Here is a 10,563-nt window from a genome sequence, read left to right as displayed (position 1 = left end):
GATGAATTAGTACTTGGTTGTAACCGCTAAATCCATCCATGAAAGAATACAGCTCATGACCAGCAACCTTATCAAGTACCTGATCAGTAAATGGCAAAGGAAAATGATCTTTACGTGTTTTGCTATTCAGCTTTCTATAATCGACACAAATGCGAATCTTCTTACTATTCTTCTTGGGTACTACCACAATAGGAGATACCCAATCACTATATGCAACAGGATAAATAAATCCAGCATCTAAAAGCTTAGTAATTTCAGCTTTCACTAATTCTGCATACACAGGGTTTGTACGTCATTGACGTTGACATACAGGTTTTGTGCCTGGTTCTAGATCAATAAAATGCTGACATAATTCAGCTTTGATACCCTTAAGGTCCCTATATGACCAAGCAAAAGCGTCAACATGCAATCGTAGGACTTCTTCGAATCTTTCACGATGTGGCGATTCCAATTGATCTCCTAAATTTAAATATTTTCCTTCTGCCATTTTAAGCTTAACTACTTCAACTTCAGGCTCTTCAATAAATAGAGAGTCTATTCTTCGTGGCTTAATTTTGGGCACATCTTCGGATATCTGCATCAATACGTTTTCAAGCAGGTTATTCTTAGTACTTGATTCCAGTGCTTTTTCTCCCGCATTCACAAAATTTACTAAGGGTAAAGCCCTATAAGGAATAATAGCCAGATTATCTTGCGTAGCACCATCAACTTCTACTCCATAGACATTTACTAACTCAGGAAAGGATTTCTCAGTATATCTCTTCCCATATTTATCTAAATCGCCATTATTGACATTTACATTTTTACGAGATTTCATGGTAAATGAGGTTCTTACAGAGTCAATTACACTAGGTATCTGCTCTGAAGTACATGGATATTGAGCATGTAACCTACGGCGATATCGACGTAAAATTTCGTTATTCTTTTCTAAACATTCGTGATCATCTAAACTCCAAAACCATTGATTATCTTTAAGCTTGAGAATTAATGAATGTAGATTCTCATCCTCCTCGCCCTGAATTCGATAGCCCAAATAATGTATAACTTGTTTCAGTTCCACAAAATTTCTAGGTACTGCAGGTTCAAACCATCTAAGTTGTGGCTCTTGCCCATCCCCATAAATAGTAAAATCCATTACTCTTTCTTTCGGATGAGGCAACACCACCGCTTGCATATTGTGCAATTTAACCTTAGTAGGTTCAGATTGGACTCGTTGATAACCAATTATTGGTCCCCTAGAACAGCGATAAATCTTCTGCGCAATTCCGGTCGAACGCCTAAAAGAATGACACAACCAGGGAACATTTGTAGGGTTTTTCTCTTGAGTCTCTAGTTCAAAAGTATTCTTAGATTTATTTTTTTCCAAAAACCTATCAGTGTTTTCATGTTCTTCCCAATAATTTGTATCTATAGATAACGCTTGATCCATCTGTAACTCACCCCTACTGAATTTAGATTTCTCTTCTTCTAAATAAAATTCTAAAAACGAGATTTCATCTAGATATCGCCTTTCTCTAAACTGAAACTCTGCCTTTTCCTTTTGCAACTCAGTAATCTTCTTCATTGCTTCATTTACAGCAGTCAACGTTGCCTCACGCTCTACTTCCAATGCCTCTTCCAATTCTCTAATAATCCTAGCGTAATTACCATGATGTTCACGAGAAGTCTGTGAAAACTTGTTAAAAGCCGAAGCTGAATCATCCTCATCCTCACGAGATAGTGGTCTTTGTAAGGGTTTGCACCTATGCCTACTTCTCCTTTCTCTTTCCTTCGCTTCTAGCTGGTAGTAATAAATCCTTTTAGCTCTATCTGGCAATTGTCCAAATCCAAAGGGTAAAGCATTTTCCCCATAAGGAAGAGCTTCTAAAATCCTACTCTCAAGCATACTATTATGATTATCAGTAACATCATCCTCTCCCATACCTTCTGAAGAGGTTATTGAAATGTCAACCACATCAGATATCATTAACTCAGGCATTTCTTCCTCCTCTAATTCATCCATAGAAATCACTTCCGACCTGTTGTAAGCAGAAAATCCTTCTTGATCATTTCCTTCTTGATTTGTAGATAATTGAAAACATGTTTCAAGCGAATCATCAAGATATTCTGCTTTCTCTACTGAAAGCATTAAGCAGTCGAGGGTTGTATCTTCGGATGTGGATAACCACTAAGTAATATCGCTATCCGAATCATTGTCAGATGAAAACGCTACAGCATACTCACCAATACCCATCTGTTCTACCTGGTGAGGCTGATGTACTATATTGACCTCTACTTTCTCTGCTCCTGCTGGGTGTGGTGTTTTAAATAACCAAGCATAAGGCCCTTCATGATCAGTCCTCTCCATTTCTAAATCATAAAACTCACTGTTGGATCTCTCATCCATTTCACTAACTGCTTCATCTCCTGAATCTTTCAAAAATCCTTTTGAAATAACTTGTATCTTAACCCTATCGTCTCTAGGACCAATCACAATTGAACCTTTATACCAGTCCTGAATGCATCTTGCTTGGTATAACCAAGGTCTTCCCAACAGGACAGAATATGATGAAATATTTGTTTGCGAACGAACGATCAAATAGTTCACATGAAATTCTAATCCGGCTACTACAGATTTCACATTCTGCAGTAACCCCAAAGGAGTTACTTTCCTTTGATCAGCCACACGTAAAACAATATGAGTAGGTTCTAGATCCTTCAACCCTAATTCTTGCATAGCTTGTTCTGTCATCAAATTAACTGCTGAGCCACCATCTAACTGCACTTCATGTAGCAAGTGGCCATTAATAGTAGTATCGATAACTGGAGCTCCTGGGTCCACAAATAAATCTACTATTTTTACATCCTTAGTTGTTTTTCCTTTGGAAGAATTTTCACGGACTTTAGAAGCGTTTATTTCAATCCTCTTCCTTCGACGCCGAACTAATTTATGGTAAAGTTGTTTCCTACAAACAGGCGCTATTTCTAGCAATTGCCGAAGGTTAATAGTCAATGATATTTCTTCTAATGCAGCCCAAAGATCATAGGCCTTATTTACGGATTCTACATAATCTTTTCTCCCTTCCTTAGGAGAAACCAATCTTTCGGGAAAAGGAGCTACTCCCACTTGAATCTTAGGATTTACTAAGGGCACAGGTAATAATGGATGGTCAGAGGAATGCTACGGAGAATCCGATTCAGGTAGTTCTATATTAGGATCTATGTCCTTAGACTTATCCTTCACTGCTCCGTTTAATTGTGAACTCTCTTCCTCTAAACCTTGCTCCTTCTGTTGTTGCTTTTGTGCCCGAGTAATAACACCAATCATAGGGTCAGCTCTAAAGGTCACCTTACGAGGTATAAATTTTGATTTAACTCCAATATCTTTCCTTATTGTTTCTACTTCAACTAAATTTGCAGCAGACGTTGAAGGTTCGTTAGAGGTTTGTTTCCCTTTGTCAGACATTTTATTATCCTCTCGCTTAGGACAATTCTCTTCATAGTGTCCTTCACCACTGCACCTCCTGCAAAGAGGAGTATAGTCTTGATTTTTACGCGCATTTGGACAATATGTGGCTATGTGACCTTCTTGTTGGCATCGATAACAAATTACTGGTCCCCTAGGTCTTTGTTGACCACCTTGTCCCATTAGATTACGAAAATTTCCATTATTTCTTCTAAAAGGAGAATTTCTCCCTCGATTACCATCACTGTTGTAATTATTTCGAGGCACTGGGGGTCTACCCTGGGTGGGCAATCCTCGTGGCCTAAAAGGTTGATTGGGTGGTCCAATCTCATAAGTCCTATTATTACGATCCATGTAATTGTAATTCGTTTGCATTGAACGAGCTTGTTGTTGCTCTTGACCTAATTTATGCCAACAATTTGTATCTAAATGACCAGTCTTATGGCAAAAAGAGCAAAACGGTGGATGATCGGGCATTAACCTTGAAGGTGTCGGACACTCTGTAGCCACATGGCCGTAACCATGACACTTACCACACCAGATATTAGATCGAGGTGGGTTTGAAGTCGAATTTCCCGACGATTGTTGAGCACTAGATCCTTGTGTCATTATCGAATAAATTTCCTTCAAAGGCGCTTGTACTGCAGTCATAATTTCCTCCTTTAATTTTCCTAGAGATTTCGCAATAATATCTGCTACTTTTGCTTCATCCAAAGGAGATTGAGATTGCGGCATAGAAGGCATTCATGTCTGCATCATATAAGCTGGAATTGAAGTGTACGGATTTAGAGGTACACTCGACATGTTTGAGCTTGCGGTTACCGAGGGATTTAGAGGAACGGTCACATAAGACACGTTCTTAGGTAACCCACCTGAGGTGCTTGGGTATTCTGTCCGAGATTCTTTGAATAGATCTCTCCGTCGTTGTTGACTAAGCTGCACTTCTTCCCACCATCTAGCATGTGTTTTAGCATCTGCCAACGTAGCTGGTCGTTGTAAACTAACATGCTGATGAACTTCAGGATTAAGTCCATCAATAAACTTACGTTTTTGCGTGGGATCGTCAGGAGCAGGATTCATCTTACGAATGATCGTCTCCATGCGCTCAATATAATGTTCAACACTTTCAGTTGCTCCTTGGGACAGATAATCCAATTGAAGAGCCAATCTATCTTGAAAACCTTGTCGTCTAAATTTTTCTAGAAAAGCTCTTGATAAGGCATCATAGGTCCCTTTATGTTGAGCATCTAAATTCCCATATCATTTCGCTGCTTCATCTTTTAATGTTGCAGGGAAGATATGAAGCTTTTGGTCGTCATCTATTATCTCATTGGCGACGCAAGTCACCTCAAATCTTTGCGAATGGGCATCGGGATCTTCATCCCATAATCCCCCGAATTGCGTGAAATCAGCTAATCTAACTGGGTTGCGAGCCATTGTTTCTCTAAATAGTAGCCCTAACCCTAAATCGTTGATAGTATCAAACCACGGAGGTTCCTTAAATAATTGACGCAATCCGAAATTTGACTCTAAATCCCAGTCAAAGAGCAGTTCAATACTCCCGACCGTAACATTAGCTTCACTCTCCCTAGTTTCACTATTTTTCCTACCTCTTTCCCCAGTGACACTGCTGGTACCGGAGACAACTTGATTCCATTGATATGAAGCTGCTTCACTTTCCTTTGATAGTGTTCTATCAGTTGATAAGCTAGGTTGAAGAGGTTCTACCGTTGAGTTAGACACAGCGTCTACTCCCAAATTCAGCAATGCGTTGACCCTCTCTAGCCTTTCTAATAGCCAAGCCTCTTGTCGCACTGCTCGTTCTCTAACTCGCTGATCCCTAGCTTCGTTTTGCTGCTTCCGTCTCTCTTCTGAATTCATCCACGAGTACAAAACTAGCTGTTACTGTCATACTCCAAAATTACTCTCGTTTTATTTGAAGCTATAAAATTAGGTTGTCGCTTGTATGCGCACTTAGAAGTTTCAAAATAGTCGGCAGCTCTGGGTCTATCTCCCCAAAAGGTAACTTTTCTTCTTGCTCGGGGATTAAACCTAGAATTTCAGCAACCTCTCTAACGTCTTTCGTGTCGAAAGAAATTTTTAAACCTCTGGATACACGTATCCAAGGCAACACATCATCCCACACTACTCTTCTAAATGTCCGATAAGCTGTGCGGTGATACCAATCAAAGTGGTACGATACACTGATTGTATTTATCTCTACCGCGTCTATTAACCCAAAGTGTGTCGCTAGTAGAACTATGGTTTGCGCACAGTCGTTATAACCCCAGCTCCAAGAGGATAATTGTTCAACGTCCACAGTTAATTGTGGCCCAAAATATGTGCCTCCCTCTACTAACTCTGTATCTCTCGCCCAGTCTAGCACTTTTCTTTGACACTCCTGGGGCAAATTAGGAAAATAGTCCCTTAGAAAAGAGACTGCGTATTCACTCATAAATAACACTTAGGATCTAAAATACCCTCGGAAAATTTATCACTCGTTCGAGCGCACTTGGCTCCCGGCAGACGCACCAAAAATGACTGGCCAAAGACCAAGCCACTTTTACCCAGGTTAACAAGCCAACTCCTAAGAGTTGTTGCACTAAACAAGTGATTATTTGCACTAATTGTTTTAATTTGACTCAACTTAACCTTCCCTAAAATCTACAACGTTGTTTGTAGTAGTCCAACTGCAAAGATTCTAGACTTCAATAAATTATACTGGGCACTAAATTGCTAAACCTAAGATAACTATGGTTTCTCCCCATCTCTCAGAGGCAGCTCCTCATAATGTACTCCTGCCATGCTAGTAGCGGTTTATCCAGGAAATGTTTTTAATGTTTGACTTTGAAAAGGTTGTTTCAGTAATATAGATCTCTTAGATCTATTTATATATCTCCATTTAAAATTCCTTTTTATGTTTTTCTCCACCTGATTAAAATTAATTCTTTTTATTTGTTTAATTTTAAACAAACATTCAAATCAAATTTTCTGAAGTACCATAAACCCCTAAATTTTAATCCCCCTTGGTAGACATTCCCACTCCGTATATAAATTTCGTCGTTGCTTATTAGTTTTTAAATACTTAATTCATTTTGCAAATATAACGTCCTTTCCTTCTTTTCTATTATTAAACATCAACCAGAATAAAACAAGTTCTTCCATACTCTTATGGTTCACATACAACGTTCATTTTAAATCCCGTATTTCCCCTTAGTTTTCTTTAAATTATCCTAGTAGCCCTCCACTCCATATATTTAAGAAATTGGTTTTAAAATGAATAACATGTAAAAATTTAACATAGATGCTCAGGTTTTCTTTTCTCATGCCATCCAACCATCAAATTGTTTGATTTTATTTTGGTTTTAATTTAAACTAAATTTTATAACTGCAACCTAACATTATAAATCATTATAAAGTGTTGTCAAACTTTTTATTTGTAATTTCCCATGTTTCCTAAATGCTCATACCGTGTATAATTTCTCTTATCAAAACCAAAACACCATATCTTTATACAAGCATTTCTTAAGTAAAATATTATTAAATCATTATTTCTTTTCTTTAACCCTTACAACCAAAAATGCACTAATCAATCAAAGATTTTGTTTCCAATACTTCACTAAGAATCCATAGTTTATATCAATAAATAACACATTTTACGTAAAGGAAAACTATGCTTTTTCCCTAAATATAACTCTTCCCTAATTTTTAAATATAACAAAACATCTTTAAAAATATTGATAGAAATTCACTAAATTTCCTGACTCATAATATTTATAGGAAAAATATCAAAACTTATAAATTTTCAGTCAGTAATTTTATAAAATTTTATTTATGATAATTTTAAGTCATTTTTTAGTGTTTTCAACTGTTTTTGATTTTTAATAAATAAAAACCAGTTCAGATAAATGCAAACAACCATGTAGCATAAGAAAACAGGTTTAACGATATATTTTAAAAATCATAAACTAAAGAAATTATCATGCCATATCGTTTACTTTAGATAAATCAGTTAGACACTTACTTGGAAAACCGCGGGTCGTGATTGCGCCTTTGGAGACCGTGTCTTCTTACAATCCAGCCAATGTCTGTCTTCTATCCAGTCGATTCAAATGGAAGCTCATCATTTCTTTCTTTCTTTTCCCCACAGTTTCCTCATATGCTATTCCTGCCTATGATTCCCACACTTATTCTTCAAACTCCATGTTACATAGAAAGCAAAAAGGATCTCCCATCCGCCTTTGATCCTTGCTTATGATTTTGTTGATGAAGATCTCCTCCCATACTCTCATGAATCTTGGATATGAATTTGCTTGTGCTTAGGCTTGACCCTTATCTTGATTACTTTGTGAAAGAGAAGAGATTAGGGGTTATGTGGGAATGGAACTTAAGAGATATTGTTCCTTTATTGTATCATTTAGCCTTCGAAAAGAGAGATACGACACAAAATTCTACCACTGTCCACGATTGAAAATCCAGCTATCGCTTCTTCCCATTGTTTTCAAATGGCGATGGCTACAATGCACCACTGCTTTGGTTTTGATCTCGTGATGTGGTCGATAATGGGGCTTTTATCTTCTTTGCTTCTCTAAGTTTGATGTTTTATTGCAGGTCATGGTCGTGTCGATTCTCCCTGACATGAATCTTGTGATGCCGCCGATTATGTCTTCATCTTCTTGCTTCTCTGGTGGGAGGAGAGGGTCTCTTCCCCCTCATCTATCTCTCTCTCTCTCTCTCTCTCTCTCTCACACACACACACACAGACAAAGATGCCAATCCAATCTTGCATGCATGCACTCAGCTTCTTAAACCGCTCGATTTCTCTCTGTCAAAATGAGACGTAAGGGAAAGAGTGCAAATCCCCCGCCGCTTCCAAGGGATGAGAAATGTGAGCGGAAGGCACGTTTGGTTGGAAATGGGGTAGGAAGGATGGGATTAAGATCGCCGCGGACGGCCAGAAGTCCAGACATCTCTCTCTCTCTCACGCTCGCTGCCTCTCCTCTAAACTCCTCTACTCAGCACTTGATGGCACACAGCGCGATCTCCTTCTCTCTTTATCTCTCGCTCTCCTTCTTCAGCCGGAGCTGACGGCGGGCTTCCACAAGCACTCGGACATCGGCGCCCTGACGGTGCTCCTGCAGGAGGAGGGATGGTGGGGCTGCACGTGAGGCACTATCAATCCAGATGCTGGATCCCCGTCGAGGCTCTCAAGCACTCCTTCGTCTGCAACGTCGCTGACCAGATCGAGGTCTCTCTCCCTCTCACGGTCGTTCGCATCCCCCCTTATCATGACAGTTTTTTTTTTCTCTAACTGCTCTCTCACACGACATTCTTTTTCTCCCCCCTCTCACTACAATTTTTTTAAAAGAATAATGATGCTCCCCTAATAATTTCTTCCTCAACTCTCTATGAGTTGGAAACTTCCTTCTTCTTCATGTTCTTTTCGGATAATCTCTACATTGTCATGGCCAAATCCTCCTTTCCTCTTTGGAAAACTTCCTTCAAAGACTCTTGGATGGCTCTATAGTGCCTACTTTTTGGAAATTTCCTTTCTTACTCCCTTGTTGGCTTATTTTCTTGAGTGACTTCTCAATATTGGGCTTTTGTTCCACCCTTGGTCATTTGTCCTTCATTTATCCCACTTTTTTTACTACTAGTGCTACTTGGAATGGTTTTGACAATCCCAAGGCTGTAGTAATGAGCTTATGAGAGCACTACCATAGGTGATCACATAACTTGGCCTTAGTAGTGATAAGCTTTTCATAAGGATTTTTGAGAAGATCCATATGTGCCTTGGCAACTGATGAAGACCCTCAATGCAAGAGATATTCTGCTACACTAATGATAGGGATACGAACCAAAAGTCCCCTGATACTCTTGGCCTTGACAATTTGACTGTCTCATTGAAAAAATCTTATGTTGATTGCGAAAAAATTCCAACTTTCCAATTACCTGATATTCAACACCTCCCCAAAGGAATCTCCATAATAATCACCAATGATCTAATGATCACCCCTTGATCATCACTACAATATTACTGTAGACAATAATCACAATCATAATGCTATGTATTTTTCATAAAGAATTTCATCATTAGGAGGTAGGAGGTAGCATAACTAATGAAATCCTCCATCCCTGAGATTAATACTAAGATATCCTGTCAACCTGTCAAGACCTTGCCAAGTCTAAAATTCCCCCAAAGACTCCTAATTTATAACAAGCTCTTATCTCCTCTAAGTGATAATAATCCCTACAGGAAAATTTTAAATAGTCATAGCTGAGATTCACTAAGTAAACCTATCAAATTTTTATCTAAAACTCCACCTTCCTCTCGTATAAGAACTTCCTTGTACCACATCTCCTAGCTAGACTGCAAGGACACGGCTTCCAAAGACAGCAACAACGAACACCGCTTCTGCATTAAATTCATGTAAAAATTTAGTAATAAGGTGTCAATTGTATACAGTTTTGCCAAAAAATTGTTGCAATAAATGGCATGTTTTTAGGTGTTGTCATTCTCCCCCACTGAAATGCGAAGCGTCCTCGCGAGCACAGCTACATCACGAACATTCAGCATCACGAACACTGCTACCACGAGCACTGCTACGCAACTTTGAAAGAAAAATATACTCTCCTCCACTTAATTGCGAAGCGTCCTCGCGAGCACAGCTACAAGATCTGCAAAACCACACATGGACAACTAGTAGACACTGGAAAAGTAGAAAAATACTTATTTGTGTCATATTAAAATGCAAACAATATAAATGTTTCAATGAAAAGATGTAAAAACTTGTGCAAACTAACATTCTCCCTTACTCACTCTCCCCACTGAAATGCATAACAGAGCTTCATCCATTGCATAGAATATACCAACTAGGAAACTGTCTAGAGCCGCTAAACAACAATAATCCCTCTAGGCAATAAATTGCCACACTACTATCCTACTAAAAATATTGCTTCTGAAATAGCATCACTGATAAGGTCGTTACTTAACAAAGAACCCAAACAAGGTAAACTAATACTACAACACTAAATAGGACTCCTAGGGTTTAGCTGCTAACCCTCCATGTTCTACTAGAACAACCAGCCAATGGTTCATAACTGCTAAGTGTCCAAGG

The sequence above is a fragment of the Lygodium microphyllum genome, chromosome 18 (genome assembly GCF_053477565.2).
Source record: "Lygodium microphyllum isolate KBCC chromosome 18, Lygodium_microphyllum_v1.1.10, whole genome shotgun sequence".
In the NCBI taxonomy this organism is placed as follows: Eukaryota; Viridiplantae; Streptophyta; class Polypodiopsida; order Schizaeales; family Lygodiaceae; genus Lygodium; species Lygodium microphyllum.
This window is presented reverse-complemented; position numbering follows the sequence as displayed.